General features: G+C 47.9%; 1 protein-coding gene across 1 annotated transcript in view; it reads left to right on the top strand.

Moving 5' to 3' along the window:
* The window catches only part of VWF (von Willebrand factor), a 1,048,714-nt gene that overhangs the window by 413,334 nt on the left and 618,175 nt on the right, over positions 1–17,205 (top strand). The gene's annotated exons all lie outside the window — the stretch shown is intronic.

Here is a 17,205-nt window from a genome sequence, read left to right as displayed (position 1 = left end):
AAATTACTGCAAAACCTGGAACGAGAAAAAAGAAAAGTGAAGAATGCCCTGGGATGTATTAAGGAAATTGGCGTAGGAGAACAATTGGCATGTGCTCTCATTTTTGCACTCCTGCGCAACATGAAATTACTGAAAAGAGCTGCAGGTGTTTGTAAAGCTCGTTCTAATGCATAGGCAGAAAGTTAGAGCCTGTACAATGTGAAGTGGGTGTTTCCTCATTTACATTCAGGCATGGCAAGGGACAAATAAGAGAGTACACATACAAAGCATCACCAATGCAGGTGCATGCAGTGGTGGCTGGTAGGGAACGGTGGCGGGGATCGAGAGAAGTTGGGGGTAGAAAATAATAAAACTAAAGAAATAATAAAGAAAACTCAATTACTGTTCACGTTGCCGGTCGCCGGCCATCCACTGCCTCTACTTGTCACAGGAAGCACGCGGGCTTCCAGGCTCCCTAAGCCAATGACAACGCTGGAATGCAGCGCTCAGACAGGGATAGGGAGCCTGTGCTTGTTCCCTAACAGGCTGTGTAATGCAGCCTGGTGGGGAACATGCAAAGTGTGCCTGAATGTTTGGCCCGTCCAAGACGGTCGTTCAAACATTCATGCACACTTTGGGAGATATTCTCAAGAACGTTTGATAACCATCGCAAAAGTAACAATGCAACCTTCAAAATCGCAGTCTATTGCGGGGAATTTACGCCGTGTTAACCAAGTATTCACAACACGGCGGTACCATGCGATAGTCACCAGATAATGCGTCAAATGGCATCGTTAAAATCAACGCCACACCGCAAAAATGCGAAACACGAACGCAGAAAAAGCTGCGATGAGGCCAATTGCGATACAAAAAGCAGCGAAAACCAGCGGCAGGCCTACAAATCCCATGCGTCTGGTGAGAAAATTTTACTATAAAAGCTTCAAAAACAACACAACAGAAACAATCCAAAGTGCGTAGCAACTTGGATGCACCCTGACCAAGCACAGAGGCCACCTGCAAGGAACACCGGGGTTGGGGAAGGCCAAGGAGAAGAGGGAGAGGAAGACCGGGTGCAGTCCACAGGAAAACAAGATTAGCATCAACTGACACACAATTAGACTAACGTGAATGCAGTCGGAGTGTCAAGGAGGGCAATGGAGGAGGTCACAAGGCGCTGGCATGATGTGAAAAGCCGAACCAAGCACAAACCCACTGTCAACAGGAAGGCAGCAATGGCGACAGGAGGTGGGAGTCCTGCGCCACAGGAGCAGGTTGAAACTGAGGCCACGGTCAACAGAGTGGAGACGGTGCAAGGATTAGGGAGTGCGTACACAGCTCAGGAGAACCTGACACAACATCTACATGGTGATTAAAGACCAGGGACTGGGGGGATGGGTGGAGATGGGCAGGATGGCACACATGCACAACGATGTGTAGCACACTGCACACTCATAATGACCCTGGATCATATCCCTAATCCCCGTGGCACACTGCAGCACACACACATAGTAATAACAGCTCCTCCACATTGACGACAATGTGGTACAATGTGCAACCCCGACACTGCAGAACAAAGGACACAACTGGCTCTGCATATGCGCAGAAACAGGCCCACAACATCTGACAGAGCTGGAAACTGTGAAATGGAAATGTACGCGTACAACCTCACATCCATAATGTAGTCCAAATGTACACTGTCCCGCATCTAAATCCTGCACCTCCAAAACAGTCACAATGTACATTGACATACAGTCTGCATGTAAACAAGAACAATGCACCAACATACATGTCAACACAATGTCAACATGCATGTCCCCTTCACATTGCAGAGGGATACACAACACCTCCAGTAGAGCACAGAAGACCACACATCAGTGATGCCGGAGAGGACCACCACATCTTCGACACCGACGCCCTACAACAGCCCAGGGACATCCCACGCAGCCCACCACCAGGACCAGGGCAGCCAACCTACTTAGAGGCGAACCCAGGCCATGCAACAGACCACACAGCATGAAGCACCCGCAAGCATGGCTGGCTCACAACACTTCGCCGACCCACACATGGCACCCCAATGCCAGGTGTCAGAACGCCAAAAGGAGGTGGCCGAACAGGTGCGGGTGGGGTCCAAACCCATTGAAGGCTAACTAGATCACATATGTGGGTGTCTATTATCCTTCAGGGACCACCTACACCACACAAAGGAGACTCACACTACCATAGAGACTCATGCAGATGCATATTCCCAGTACAGAACCACGCCCAGGGGCACGCACATATCAGTCACACACCCACATTGGCTCTGCGTATGACGGCCCAGTCCACTCCCCTTACGAATTGAGTGGGTGACGACAAAGCTACATGTCCAAGCTCTAACCCGCTGCCTGCGGTGACCTGTCTGCATCCGCTGTAAACAGCACAATGTAATGTCATAGGACCCAGGGCCCTCATGCATACAACAAGACCACAGGGACACACGCAGATGTTATGTTGAACTGACTAAGGGCACGTGCTCCCGGCCCATTTATTGGCAGGGTCACATGCACAGTGACACCTGTGCTGGATGTGTGTGGGGTGAATATAAGCCAGCCCGCACGGAGTGCTTGGTGCTGGCAACAACTTGAACAGTGGACACCAGTGCAATGGAAACAGAAAACACATGCATAACAGAGTCAACTGCTGAGCAACATGGAGGGAGTCGGAGCAAGTACAGAGGTCACCCAACATACAAACAGAAGTGTCCGTGGTTAGCAGTGCACTGAGGTTGGGACACTAGAGATGAGCGCGCTCATGTGAAGAAAATGTCTAGGATTGTGTTCCTTTGGGTTATTCCTGATGCAGATGCAATGGGGTGTGTTAGACCTACATCAACTTCCTCATCAACGTCCCAGGTCTCCCATACTACCTGAGGTGACGTTGCTGCGCAACCTCTCCACAGCGGAAAACTCAATCAGTAACGGTCCATGGGTTGCAGTGCACTGAGTCAGTGGCACCTGGAGTGCTGAGCAGGGCATCAGGCAGATGATGGCATCCACTACAGGTCTAAGCTACTCCGTTAGTCTGGCAGTACCACTGTTTCGACTCTGGCAGATGGTGGTTGGAGTTGGCCCTGGCGATGGTGGCGTGTGCCTCCTGTGGTTATGCGACCTCCGGGCCGGTCAGGATTCGATTTGATGTGTGAGCCATGGTGGTCCGCTGTTGAGGCCGGGGGCAGCGTAGAGCGCTGGGCCACATGCACATGGCATCGATGACCCCAAGACCACCGTGACAGTGGTCATCCAATATTCAATCAGACAGGGTCCTTGACTTGAGCTGCACAGAGTTAGTGGCCCCAGATTCACAGAGGCCGGTACAGGCATTCCGCCCCGGGAGGGTGACTTGCTGTCCACTGAGGTAGGGCCACGCAGACTGAGCGGGTCCTCGTCGATGTCAGACGGGGGACAGTGGAAGGTGTCCTCCTGGGCATGATGCAGAAGGCAGAAGCTATCTGGAAGCAGCAAATGGAGGAGTGAAAAGCGACAGCCTCGTTGCCACCACCAATTCGGTATCAGCTGCATAAGGATGAAAACTACCCCCTAGTCCAGAGCTTTCCAAACTGTGTGTCCCGACACAGTACTGTGTCGCCTGCAAATGGTGGATGTGTCGCGGGATGACACTGGCGTTAAGGGGCACTTAGCACATAACTGCTGCTAATTAAGAGGCATTCCTTTGAAAGCTTGGTTCTCACTATGCCTCATCTATTGCATAACGTCTCCCAGTAAACGGTCTTGTAAAGACCTGCGAAGTACTCCGGTGCGGCTGTGTGTGTGCCCAGGAAGCTGGGGTGAGGTGACAGAGGGTGACAGACCGAGGGAGACAGACAGAGGGAGATTGAGGGAGGAAGACAGAGGGAGGGAGACAGAGGGAGGGAGACAGAGGGAGGGAGACAGAGAGAGAGGGAGGCAGAGGGAGGGTGACAGAGAGGGAGAGAGGGAGGGAGGGAGGGAGACAGAGGGAGGGAGACAGACGGACAGAGACAGAGGAACAGAGACAGAGAGAGACAGAGAGGGAGACAGAGGGTGACAGACAGAGGGAGACAGACAGAGGGAGGAGGGCGACAGAGGGAGGCAGACAGACAGAGGGAGGGAGGGAGACAGATAGAGGGAGACAGAGGGAGGGAGACAGACAGAGGGAGACAGATAGAGGGAGGGAGACAGAAAGAGGGAGGGAGACAGAAAGAGGGAGACAGACAGATGGAGGGAGACAGAGAGAGAGGGAAAACGTGGGAGAGAGAGAGAGGTAGGCAGATGGAGGGAGACAGAGGGAGGGAGGGAGTCCGGGGTAGACAGAGGGAGGGAGAGGGAGACAGAGAGAGGGAGACAGATAGAGGGAGACAGAGGGAGGGGGACAGTGGGAGGGAGACAGAGGGAGGGAGACAGAGAGAGAGGGAGACAGAGAGCGACAGACAGAGGGAGACAGAGAGAGAGAGAGAGAGAGGGAGACAGAGGGAGGGAGCCAGAGGGATGGAGAAAGAGGGAAGGAGACAGAGGGACGGAGACAGAGAGAGGGAGATGGAGATGGAGGGCGACAGACAGAGGGAGACAGACAGAGGGAGGGAGACAGACAGAGGGAGACAGACAGAGGGAGGAAGGAGACAGAGGGATGGAGACAGAGGGAGGGAGACAGATAGAGGGCGACAGATAGAGGGAGACAGACAAGAGGGAGACAGACAGAGGGAGGGAGACAAGAGGGAGACAGACAGAGGGAGGGAGACAGAGGGAAACAGAGAGAGAGTGAGGGAAGGAGACAGAGGAGGAAGGAGACAGAGGGATGGAGACAGAGGGAGGGAGACAGATAGATGGCGACATATAGAGGTAGACAGACAAGAGGGAGACAGAGAGAGAGAGGGAGACAGAAAGAGTGAGGGAGACAGAGGGAGACAGAGAGAGAGATAGAGAGAGGGAGGGAGGGAGATAGAGAGAGAGGGGGAGGGAGACAGAGAGAGACAGAGAGAGGGAGGGAGACAGAGACAGACAGAGACAGAGATAGCCACAGACAGAGACAGGGACAGACAGAGACAGATAGAGGCAGAGACAGGGACAGGAGCAGACAGATAGAGGCAGAGACAGACAGAGACAGAGAGACAGAGAGGGAGACAGAGAGAGGGAGACAGCGACATACAGAGACAGGGACAGACAGACAGATAGAGGCAGAGACAGGAACAGGGACAGACAGATAGAGGCAGAGACTTAGACAGACAGAGACAGAGAGCAGAGAGACAGAGAGGGAGACGGAGGGGGAGAGAGAGAGAGGGAGACAGAGGGTGACAGAGGAAGGGAGAGGGGAGAGACAGAGAGAGAGGGAGACAGAGGGACGGAGACAGAGAGAGACAGAGAGGGAGACAGAGGGCGAAAGACTGAGGAAGGAAGGTGACAGAGGGAGACAGACAGAGGGAGGGAGACCGATAGCGGGAGGGAGACAGACAGAGGGAGACAGACGGAGATAGACAGAGGGAGGGAGACAGAGAGAGAGGGAAACCGTGGGATTCAGAAAGAGAGGGAGACAGAGGGAGGGAGTCCGGGGTAGACAGAGGGAGGGAGAGGGAGAGAGAGAGAGAGGGAGACAGAGGGAGACAGACAGAGGGAGACAGACAGAGGGAGGAAGACGGCGAGAGAGGGAGACAGAGAGAGGGAGACAGAGAGAGGGAGAGAGAGAGAGTGAGACAGGGAGACAGAGAGAGGGAGACAGAGGGAGACAGACAAGGGGAGACAGAGAGAGAGAGAGACAGAGGGAGGGAGACAGAGGGAGGGAGACAGAGGGAGAGAGAGGGAGGGAGACAGAGGGAGAGAGAGAGAGAGGGAGAGAGAGGGAGACAGGGAGAGGGAGACAGAGGGAGGGAGACAGAGATACGGAGACGGAGACAGAGTGCGAGACAGAGGGAGACAGAGAGAGAGAGGGGGGGTGGCAGTGGGTGCTGGGGCCCTCTTGGGTGTCCGGCCCGCATGTTCAGTGGCTCCATGGCATCTGTTGTTCTTCTGGTGTGGCTCTGGGCTGGGCTCCCTTTTGTGGTGCCGGCTGCCGTCCGACTTTACACCAGGTCAGAGCAGGTGTTAATTTTCTGCTGCTAATACGCCTTATCGCATGTTCCGTGGTCTTTTCTTCAATCTGGCTGGTCGTTGAGAATGTTGCGGAGGGGTGTTGTCGCGGCTTTTGGCATGGGAATGCCAACTCTGCATCACATTAGCGATAGTTGCCGGGGTCATCTGTGGCGATGTTTTTTGCGGCTGCTATCGCAGGTAAACAGGTGCAATGGCTTGTGAATGGGGTGATACTTTTATCGTGACTTTGGCTTCGATAAAGTGCCGTTAACTCGGCGATAGCTCGTTGAGAATATGCCCCTTTGAGTGTGCTCACCACTCCTCCCCTGCTCTGGCCAGCCCCTCTCCTCCCTGCATCTAGGAACGGAAAAATAAAATGATAAGAACATTTCGTTATTATAATTAGATTTTTCCTCTGGACTGCTCTTAATGCAGTGGTGCAACGCTCCTCCACCTTAGCGGAGGAGACACCCCTGGGTGCACGGGCAGAGTTGCTCTGGATAGAATGCTAAGTGTGCATCAGCCGAGAGGTCACATTTAGCAAACCCACAATGGTGCTTTTGAAGAAGTGGGCACATGGCCCAGGAGACCCATATGATTTCCCCTTTGGCTTTCAGTCAGAGACTGTACCCTTCCATGAAGGGGTTGATGGTCCCCTCCCAAAGAGAGGCCTAAGTGACTCCTCACAACCCCTGCCAGCAACTGAACTCGGGTACTAGAGAGGTCGTAGAGTGAATCCCCACCTCCCCTCCCCGGTCTGAGTGACTGAGTAGTGTTACCTACACATAGCTCTGTGTTTCTCTTCTGTGCTATCTTGAAAGCATGCTGTAACTCGCTGATTTAGCTCATACACTGAAGTCACTGCTGTTCTTTGGAGCCTTGCATAAACGCCCGATCTGTGCAGGAAGCATGCAATGTGGGTGCACATTGTGAAAAATATGGCCCTATGTAGCTGCAGTAATCCAGTGATAGCGTAAAGAAATGCGTTTATGAAACTGTGATTTAACTACAAAATGTAAATAGGTGTATTTTACTCTAATACCACTTGCTAAATCCATATTTTTGAGCGACCGGATTTTCTCATTGCAGCAATTAAATAGTCATCTAAATGGACATTGAAGCTTGCGGGGAAACTGTTTTTGCCATGGTAGAATCCTTTTGCTGAATCTCAATCCAACACAGTCATGTCTCTGACACATAATCAGGGCAAAGACACTCAAGACTTGCTCAGATTAAATTGAAGGCTGTGGGTTCAATTAAGGCCTTTCGCCTGCAGCAGTGAGGATTTCATCTCTTTGCATGACAAATGGGTAAACTGGGAGACACACATAAGATGGCCACTTAGGGAAAGACGATAAGGAATCTGTTTGGTACTCATTTGAATTAAGGAGCACACAGAATGAGGCTGATTACGTTTTGAGCTTGTTGTTTTCGAAACTAAAACTCTTTTGACCAAGCTGGACTGTTGGTGTGCCCAGCATTAAGGGCTTTTTTAGCCAAAGGTTCAAGAAGACAGTCGGTCCACACTGAATGCATGACTCCCTTCTTGTGTTCTTTACACAAGCTTTATGTTGGATAGATTTTCTCTATTTGATCTACTATTCTTCCTATTCTACCCCTTATCAACCAACTATGCAATAACTGCTTGTGTCTTTATATCCACAAATGTTGGCCCAGTGGTGTTACCTCAGTTTTGTGATGGTTTGGTGGCTCGCCTGCTTTCATCAGAATGGTGGAGGACATTACATCCATCACCCTGACAGACTGATACTCTCCAAATGTATAGATCATCACTTGCTCCGTGTTGAACTCTGTATCTTCAGAGCTACCAAACGTTTGGTTCCTCTAAAGAAAGCAAATGTTTGGTGGGTGTCCGCCATCCCATTTGGCTGCTGGCCAACAAACTTTTTATTTTTCAGACACAAACTCCTAAAGTTTTTGTTTCAAAAACAAATACTGACTCACACTCCCAGGGAGTTTAACCCCTTGGTGTGGAATGTAATATTTTTTATTTTGCTGTTTCTCACCACCAGATTTTCCATGTTGGTGACAGAAAAAAAGAGACCAGTCCATCAGCTCTAAATAAGGCGGGTGGGCGGTGTGATGCCATTAGTTTGACCGTCAGCGGTTCGTCAAACTTTCTGTTGGTGGAGCCAACAGGGGCCCCGCTGACAGAAAGCTGTAGGTTCACCTGACCCTAAAGTTGGAGACAAGATTTAGGGCATTATTACGAGTTTGGCGGTCTGACCTCTGAAGGATCGCATCCGTGACTGCTAGGAGACCTCTGCGCCTGTGGTCTTCTGACTGCTGTATTACAATTTTCCTGAGGGGCCGGTGGTGTGGCTGTGGAAGTCTTCCAACAGTGGGCAATGTATTTCAATATATATTCTTGCATGTGTGTGCATTCCAACGGCATATGTGTCGAATGCACACATATGCATGATATTTGTGGAAAAATGCCATTGCCACAGTCCAACCCATATGTGGGCAGTCTTGGTAATGGGTAAATTTTACCAAAGCACTTACCTGTATTTTGCCGAAGACAGGGTCATGTTCCTCGGGGTGATGATGCTTCTGTGCAGGGGGGACCTGGAGAAAGGAATACATGTCCAAATCTGCTGGGAAGAACTGGAAAGGGATGAGTATGCACCCCAATTCCTTCTTTTCCACCAACCCCAGGGGAGTTAGCAGCTTAAATAATTCCTCTAGTTGAGGGCCAAATAGTTTAACTCCATCAAAAGGCAGCCGAGAAAGGAGTGCTTTTTGTAAAGTCTCCACCTCCATGACCTCATCCACATGTGGTGCCTAGCCAAGACAATAGAACAACACATGGCTGCTGACACTGACAGAGACTTAAAGGTAATGTCCGACAGAAAGCAAACCTGTTGCTCCATAATAGACAGTCTAGAATTAATATAATTCCCTGCTGAATCGCCTCAGACAAGGCTTGAAAGTCATACAGAAGGGACTGAACAACATAAGTGGCATAAGCCCTTGCCCTGAGTGAAAGTTTCGAGGCTGAATAGGTGCCCTTGTCCACACTGTCTAACTTTATATCAACCTGGTCACTTGAAGAGGCATCTTCAGAGATGATGAAGCCACTGGAAGCCAGGCCTGCCGTAGGAGAGTCCACTTTCACCTTAGGGGTGAACTCATTATGAAAATTGCTGAGTGGATACTTCTTAGAGCGAAATTGAGGGAACCCTGATTTTCAACTTCAGACCATTCCTAGATAAAAGTCCACATATAGCCTTATGGATCGGAAAAGCTTTAGCACTCCTTCCAACAGTATTGCGAGAAAAAAAACCAACTCATAAGGAGGGATAACCATAGGAAAGGCCAAATTATACTTCAAGTTGGTCATTTTCTCCTTTAACTGAGCTCCTTTTATAAAGCATCCCCTCTGTTCCTCATCTGAACTACCAGATTCTGGGTCAGGCTGGGAGGAGAGCTTAGGGATCTTAAGTGCCAGACCCTATCTTGTTGCAAAAGCTGTATCCATAGCTTTATTTATCATAGCCTGACGGACATCCAGGTTTATTCCAACAGGCTTAAACGAGTAGGCTGACTCTGACAAAACTTCCAATTCTGAGCCAGACTCAGACGAATGCCTCCGCTTTTCAGTACACTTTCCCTCCATGTCAGTAATCACCAAACATGGAGAGAAAAAGCTGGTTGCCTCATATACTTAAGTGTTTTACTGCTGCTAAGCAACAGCCCATGGAACTAGTAATGCAGAGCACTACAGAAGGCTCCTTCCTTCCCCTATATTGCTGCCTAGCATCCCCAGCTGCCTCGCGGAAAAACAGAAGCCGCCCGGCAGCTTGAGAAAGAAGTGGCAACAAAAACAAGCATTTGCAATGCAATCAGTCTTGCCTTTGGGACCTTTTATGTATTTAGCTATGCAGCACATTAACCTGGATGCTGAAACATCTACTGTTCTTTAACATGGAGCGAAAGTAAGCACCAAACGGCATGACACGCCAGGTATGGGAGCACATAGAGACACATTTTGCCTTTCGGCGGGAAATGGTATGGTCTAAAGCTCTGTTTTTAATATAAAATTAGGGCCTTCGGTGGTCATATCACTGAAAATACAAGATTTGAAAAAAATATTATTGTCTACGGGTGCTCGTGGAAGACAATTTCTATGGACTGGAATCTAGAGAATGCTAAAGTGATTCTGGTATTTTACTGACCTCTGCTGGTCGTTTTCTATCAAGACAGTTATATAGAGGCAGTTGAACAGAACAAAAGTCCCTAAGTGGAAGCAGACAAGTCCTAGGGCTGATCTCCAAAGCCCACAAAGTACATACACACATAAGTATATACTAAAGTATATAAGTATATACTAAAGTATATACAAGAGGTCTTGAATGCTCGACCTAAAAATGAGGGAACCATCTGGCTTCTAGAGTGGGCCGCGCCACAAAACAAAACAAGGTCAATTAAGTCACCCCTCCTAATCACTCAGTGTAGGAGCGGCGGCATGTAAAAGACAGCATAGCATCAGCCATTAGACAGACCCTGAAATGCAATGATAATCTGTAACCACCGCTCCTAATCGCTCAGTGTAGGAGCAGCAGTGCAGAAGGAATATGAAAAACATAAAGATGTACGGATGCTATTGCAGTCCAAACAAAACATATGATACACATAAATAAAAATGACTTACTTCTATGACTACCTTGCATCCGGACACAGAAGAAAAAACAGGATGTGGATTGAGCTTGCCCCCCATCTGTTGCCCCCCCCCCCCCTTTATTGGTCAGGTGACAGTAATTTTTTGCCAGATCAAGATTTTGGGTGAGAATTGTTTTCTATTGGCAAATACTGAGCCTAGAACAAATACTGCTCAAAGGTCAGGACTGTGACGAGGAAGATGGAAGAGGAAGGTAATGTACTGTGTTCCTCTGTTACAAACCTTTTTTTGCACATTTACAGCTAGGGTGAGAAATGGGCTGATGGGTGTTGCTATGAGAAGGCAGTGAGGTGGACTCTGGGGATGCAGTGAATATAACAAAGTCATAGCTTGTGTTTACCGTGTTACATGGCAAAGGTTTATTACACCGAGTCTGCACTCTTAAGTTTAGTGCTACAAGTGTAGGAGTAAGTGTGAAAACTCAAGGGCTTATTTATGAGCACCTTGCACGTCCAGAGCATCAATCACTTTTTGTGATGCTCCAGCGGCGCAAACTTGAAATCATGTCTATGAGGCCACTAAAAACCATTTTGTTTGGCTTTAGATGGCCTCATAGATATGGAGTAAGACAAGGCTGCATAAATCGCTGCGTTGCCTTACGCGCTGGAGGCGTTCCATGGGCGTTGTGGTGGGTGCTCCCACTCAACAACCATGTATTTTAATGCTTCCACAGATTTACAAAGCCATGTAAACCTGGGGATTCGACAAAACCTTATGCCTCCAGAAGTGAGGCATAATGAGGAGAAATAACTTTATTTCTCTTCTTTAATTCCTCTTTCCATGTGTGCTGCATAGAGAGAGAAAAACACCTCTATAGATTGTTTATGTGCAGGAGGCTCCCCCGTCCGGCACAAAAACAATCCTGCCGACAACACAGGGACCCTTGCACCATGGTGCAAGGGTGCCTGCATTGGCGCTAGGCTGACGAAACAGCACCAGTGCAGGGGGGAAACACCGGTAGGCATCTTATTGGATAAATAAAGTCCATTCCTGCTCTTACACTTTGACGTAGAGGCGCGCAGCAAAGATACTTGCTCCGCTGTCCTACGCCAAAACCCATAAATGAGGGCTTGAATGTGAAAAGCACTACCCACCCTAAATGTTCACAGGCTGTATGGAACAGCATTTCCCCACATAAAAATATTTTCTGTTTCGACGAGTAGGAAGAGACTGGTAAAATATGAACCTTTGTGCCAAGCTTACTCTGGCGGGTTGGCTCAGAAGCATGTAGTCCGCGTCCTGCAAGTGTACGTGTGACAGGATGCAATGGCAGGAGATGTGTAGAATTCTGCATGTTATGCCTCATTTTCAAGTCAAGCGCTTTTAGATATTTACTGCACCTTCTTAATACCTCCCCATGGGGCATAGCTACACAGATATTCTCTTAGTGGCGGACATTTCACCTTTAACCAAAGACATTAATTTCCCAAGCTGTACTTTGGGACGTAAGGATAAGGCAGTGAAAATGGAATTGTAATGTTACACTGCAGTTTTTGTTTTATAATCTGTGAAATATACTTTCTTTTTCATTGCTATAATAAATTAAATATTTTCAGATCAGCAACACCATTGATGAGAAGCAGGAACATAGTATGCAATGCCGCCTATTCACTACTAGGTGGCAGCAAAGTGCTTCTAAAGGTTGTGGCTGTCGCTCACCAGTACTAGCGTGCTCTGTTCCAGCGAGCCTGTGGCTTTTAGGTAGTTTTCTACAGAAGCCTTTATTAGAACTGTTAGAATAAAAGCGAGACGTGTTAGGTTTAATTTAGCACAATTAAAGAACATAAAACCCTAGCTAAGCAAGACAATTTCATGATTTATGTTTCTGTTACAAACAAGTGAGTGCACATACCTTTATTTTATCTTGTGAGTATTACAGAACGTTTTCAGCCCACCCATGTTCCTCATTTTGCATATATCCAGCAAGTCGACCGTGGGACGTGCACTTAAGCATTTCTTTAGAGACTCTCTAGCCCCTTTTTGCTCTTGCTGATGCCACGTGTCCACCAGGGGGCTAATCAGCCCTGGCAAAAATATTCACACCAGCACCACGCTGCAGGAGACCGCAAGTAGAATGGGGTAAATGGTGCAATGTTGGGAGGGAGGGGGGCAAGCCAAACAGAGACCCATTTTTTGTGTGTGTAAAAGGACGCTTTATTGAAACAGGTGCATATCACAATTTATCAACACTGGCAACTGCCTTCCAAAAATAAAACCTCACTATACATGAGTTACGTGGCCCCCTGTTCCCCCCCACCCCTACGATCCCCACATCAAATCCCCCACCCTGCCGAATACAAAATAACATTACATAACAACCATATTAATCAATCTTACACAATATTGCATTTCCAAATCCTGTCCTCCAATGACCCCAACCCGCCTTTGTGCAACTGTAACTAACAAACATCTAGTCTAAACTTAGCCTACCTGTTTACCCTTTCCCTGCCTCTGCTCACAAACTACCAACACTTAACTAAAAACTTCAGCCAATCTTGGCAAACTTTCAACAACCCCACCAGCACCTGTTCCAAGCGACGAATATACAACGTAGCCAAAACCCCTATGTACCTGTTCCAATAACCGCCTATGGGAAAAAACACAAAACCTCAAAGAAAAAACACCCCAAAACCCCGAAAACGAGGGTGGGTGGGAGGGAAAACGCTAAAAAAAACTACAGCCCTCCCAGCCACCAGGTCACCAAACCGAAAATGGTGGCTGGGAGAGCGCGAAACAAGCCCTTAAACCCTTGGGCTATCTTCTAAAATTGGGCTACAATTGGGCTATTCCCAATGTGGCCCAAAACCCCTAAAAATGGCAGCTATTCGGCTCGCCCCACCCCCTCCCAATCTGCCCGGGGGCAGACCTCACCGGGTTCGGCTGCCCCCCAAACCCCCCTTGGGAACCCCCTGTCAGCCTACCGTAGAAATTCCAGAGCTGCGTAAAGGCTTCCATGTTCTGATATAAGTGATGGAATGGGTTTGACTAGGCCTCTGTTTATATTAAGACTCAATGGGAACCAGGGGGTGGACATAATGTGCACGTGGCACATTTTAAACCTCACTTCTATGTGCTGTGCACGACAGGAAGAGGGAGCCAGAGACTGTCTGGAAGACCCCAATAGATGCAGAGCTCTTAAAGTTGGAAAAGTCCTAGAAGTGAGAACTCATTGGTATATCTGGTGACATCACAGGAAGTGGTGTCATCCAAATTGTGACTGGAATGACACTGAAAACTGACGTCCTGGAAACAATCATGTAAATCTATATGTGAAATGAATAAAATGACATCATATTTTAACTAATGTAGACTTGTGACTTGGAAAAGTAATGGAGCAACTAACTGTCCAATGTGTCCAAAACTGCTCTTCCCATCAAATGAATGAGTCTGGAGTAGGGCTTCCTCTGAGGTGGATTCTCTTGCTGAAGCATTTACAGCTCATGCAAGCGGCTCCGAGCTCTCCACTGAGAGGTATTTAGGGTTCAGGGTCTATACCTCCCCGCCAGGGGTGCCATCTAAGGGCCTGAATATGATAGCGGTGAACCCGCCACCAGCAGCCAGCCAGTGGCGGGTTCACCGCCATTGTGCGGCCATTCACCACCAGCCAGATAAGGATGGAGAGCGGAGTGCTGGCGGACGGAAAGCCTGTCCACCATGGGTCCGACACAGGCAATCGTTACGATTGCCTGTTGGTCCTAGCCAGAATACCTAGAATGGTGGCGGTGCCTAGCAGACCCCGTCCGCCACATTAGGATGCTGCATTCCGCCAGCCTTTGAATGGCGATTCTTCTGTCATTCAAAGGTTGTCGGAGATTGACTTTTTGGGGCCCGTTGAGGGCCCTCCTTGTACAGGAGCAATGCAATTGTGCACCTGGGGGGCACCTAGGTTCCCCCCTACAGCTCCCTGCACCAGGTGGCAGGCACCGCATGGTGCCTGCCACGTAGTGCAGGGAAATGCACAACATGCATTTTTGCCATTGCGGCGGGTGCTGCAGCCAGATGATGGCAGACGTACTCAAGTTCGTCCGTCATCGTAATCACCCCCTAAGTGTTGTAAGTAAGAGATCAACATGGCCTCGAAATGTGTATACATTTCCACATTACATAGTTACTCTTTATTTGCCATCTTAGCCTCGTACATTGGCATTTTAGCCGCATCCTAACCTTGCACATCGGCACTTTAGCCGCAAACTCACAATCGGTAGTATAGTAAATTTTATAAGTGCTCCCCAATCAAGATATAAAAATGTTGGTTTATGATCAACAACCACTTTTAGTTCTGTACGTACATGTTGCGGTATGTATGATCTTGCGAGGTCTATGGTTTTAATTGACTGTTTAGGCTTTTATGCCTCTCATTCTGATCTTTGTATGTGGGCATGTTGATTTGCAATTTCTAAATAGGATGGGTAGTAAATCTTGTCTTTGTGTTCCAAATAAGAATTTATATGGTTTGACACTGATTGATAATACGTTTTTAGATCTTTTTAGGTATAAGTTTCTTAATGTATTTCCTTTGGAAGGTTTATGGTTTTTATTGACTAATAAGCTATTTTTTCATTCATTCATTCACCTGCTAAGAGTAACACTTGAGGACTCTGCAAACGAATATTCGGGATCTAGGCCAGATATCATCTGCACCTGGCTTTAGTGTTGTGAGTCCCCTTAAGTAAGGTGCATAGACTTCAGTCTGCCTGGTGTACCTCGGTCGGCTCTGCACTTTGATGGCGCAACAGAGCTTAGCTGTGCATAATTAAGTTAAGGTTCATTCGGTAATCGGTTTCTACTGAAGTCCTAAACAATATTAAACATTAAAACTAGTAAACTGTACATTATTTTGTTTAATTCGTTTTCTATATTAAAAACCTTTTAGTATTTAAAACTGTACCTGAAATTTCTTAATGTAAAGGAGCAATGCTTTACTTTACTGATCTAATCACTCTTTAAAAAAACCTGTTTCATATGTTTCCAATAGACTATTAATAATGAAAAAATCTAAATAAACAGTATCACATCTTGCACTACTCAGCTCCATTGTGTGCATGTTGTTTCTGCATTCAGTGAGAACGTTTGGTTACTTAAAAACATAAAATGGCTTTGTCCAGCTTTAAACGTAAAAGAAAATATGTAAGTATCTGTGGAATAAAGTATAGATCTTAGACCCATTTCTATGTCAATATTTCTGCTACATTTTGCTTTCTTAGGCACAGTTGTTTATTATGGTTCAAGCCACATGTAACCCTTGCATTTCTTAGCATGGAGAGATGAATAGAGACATTTCCGTCGCATTTGGGCCACTTTAACCCACGGCGCCTGGGAGGGAGAGGCTTACGGTGAAGCGAGGCCGTATTACACTTCCAACAGGGGGTAACAAAGAACGCCATACTGCATCTGCAAGTATGAAGCTCATAATGCTGGGAGGGCCAGTGACAAAAGTAAGGGACAGAGACACTTTTGCGCTGCCGTTGAGTCACTTTTGTGACACAGCGGCGGCGTAAAAAATGTGGCCAATTTACAACATGACGCATCTAGCGAGATGCATCACGTTGTAAAGCCCTGCGTCACATTATACCTGTGTCAGGTATGATGTATGCAGGGTGGGCGTTTCCACGCAGGAAACCTTCGTAAAAGTGACGCAGTGTCACTTCTAGGATGCCACTGCATCAAAACCTTGCGCCTGCTTGAAGCAGGCGTAAGGAGTGACGCAGCGTAGTGGGAATAGTCCTCAAAATGCATTGCTGGAGTTGTGTCATGCTTGTGACACGACTCCAGCAATGCTTGACTTTTGGCCCAACATTCTGACGCATCTGTCAATCCTTGCACCATATTGTGAATACGGCTCCTCCATGGTGGCGCAAAGGGTTTCTCAGGATGCGCAGGGAAAGTGACTCATCTCTACAGATGCGTCACTATTTTGTAAACCTGCCCCAAAAGTTTTAGGTTTCGCCTGCACAGCAATTGCGCTATGCTTGTGAAATCTCTTCTGTTTTCTATATCTTAAAAGAGGTCTCTTATCAGTTCCCATTGCCGAATTGCTGTGTTCATTCACTTTTGTGTGGAACTTTTTTGCTTGTTAACTTCCTCTGGCTGCAGCATTTACGATACTTCTACCAAAGCTGCTCACACTGTTTAAGCCCCATTCACTGTCAAGATAAGATCTCTTTCCACAGAAAAGCAGACAGCTTCTAACTTTGCAGGAATGCTTGAGTTTTATTACTTAGGGTCTGATTACCATGTTGGACGGACCAGAGTCCGTCCAACTATGTTCTGGAAGTAGGACCGACCGACCTCCTGTCAACGGTCCCAAACCAATTAGGATTGGTCGCAATCCGATTCTTTACAATGGGAGCATGCATTTCTAATGAAATGCATGCTCTCATTGCAAGGAGCAGAGGTGCAGTTCATCCCTGCCCCCCCCATCCCATGGCAGGCACTTCAAGGTGCCTG

The sequence above is a fragment of the Triturus cristatus genome, chromosome 4_1 (genome assembly GCF_964204655.1).
Source record: "Triturus cristatus chromosome 4_1, aTriCri1.1, whole genome shotgun sequence".
In the NCBI taxonomy this organism is placed as follows: domain Eukaryota; kingdom Metazoa; phylum Chordata; class Amphibia; order Caudata; family Salamandridae; genus Triturus; species Triturus cristatus.
The sequence above is the reverse complement of the archived record's forward strand: the minus strand, read 5'-3'. Positions and strand labels throughout refer to the sequence as shown.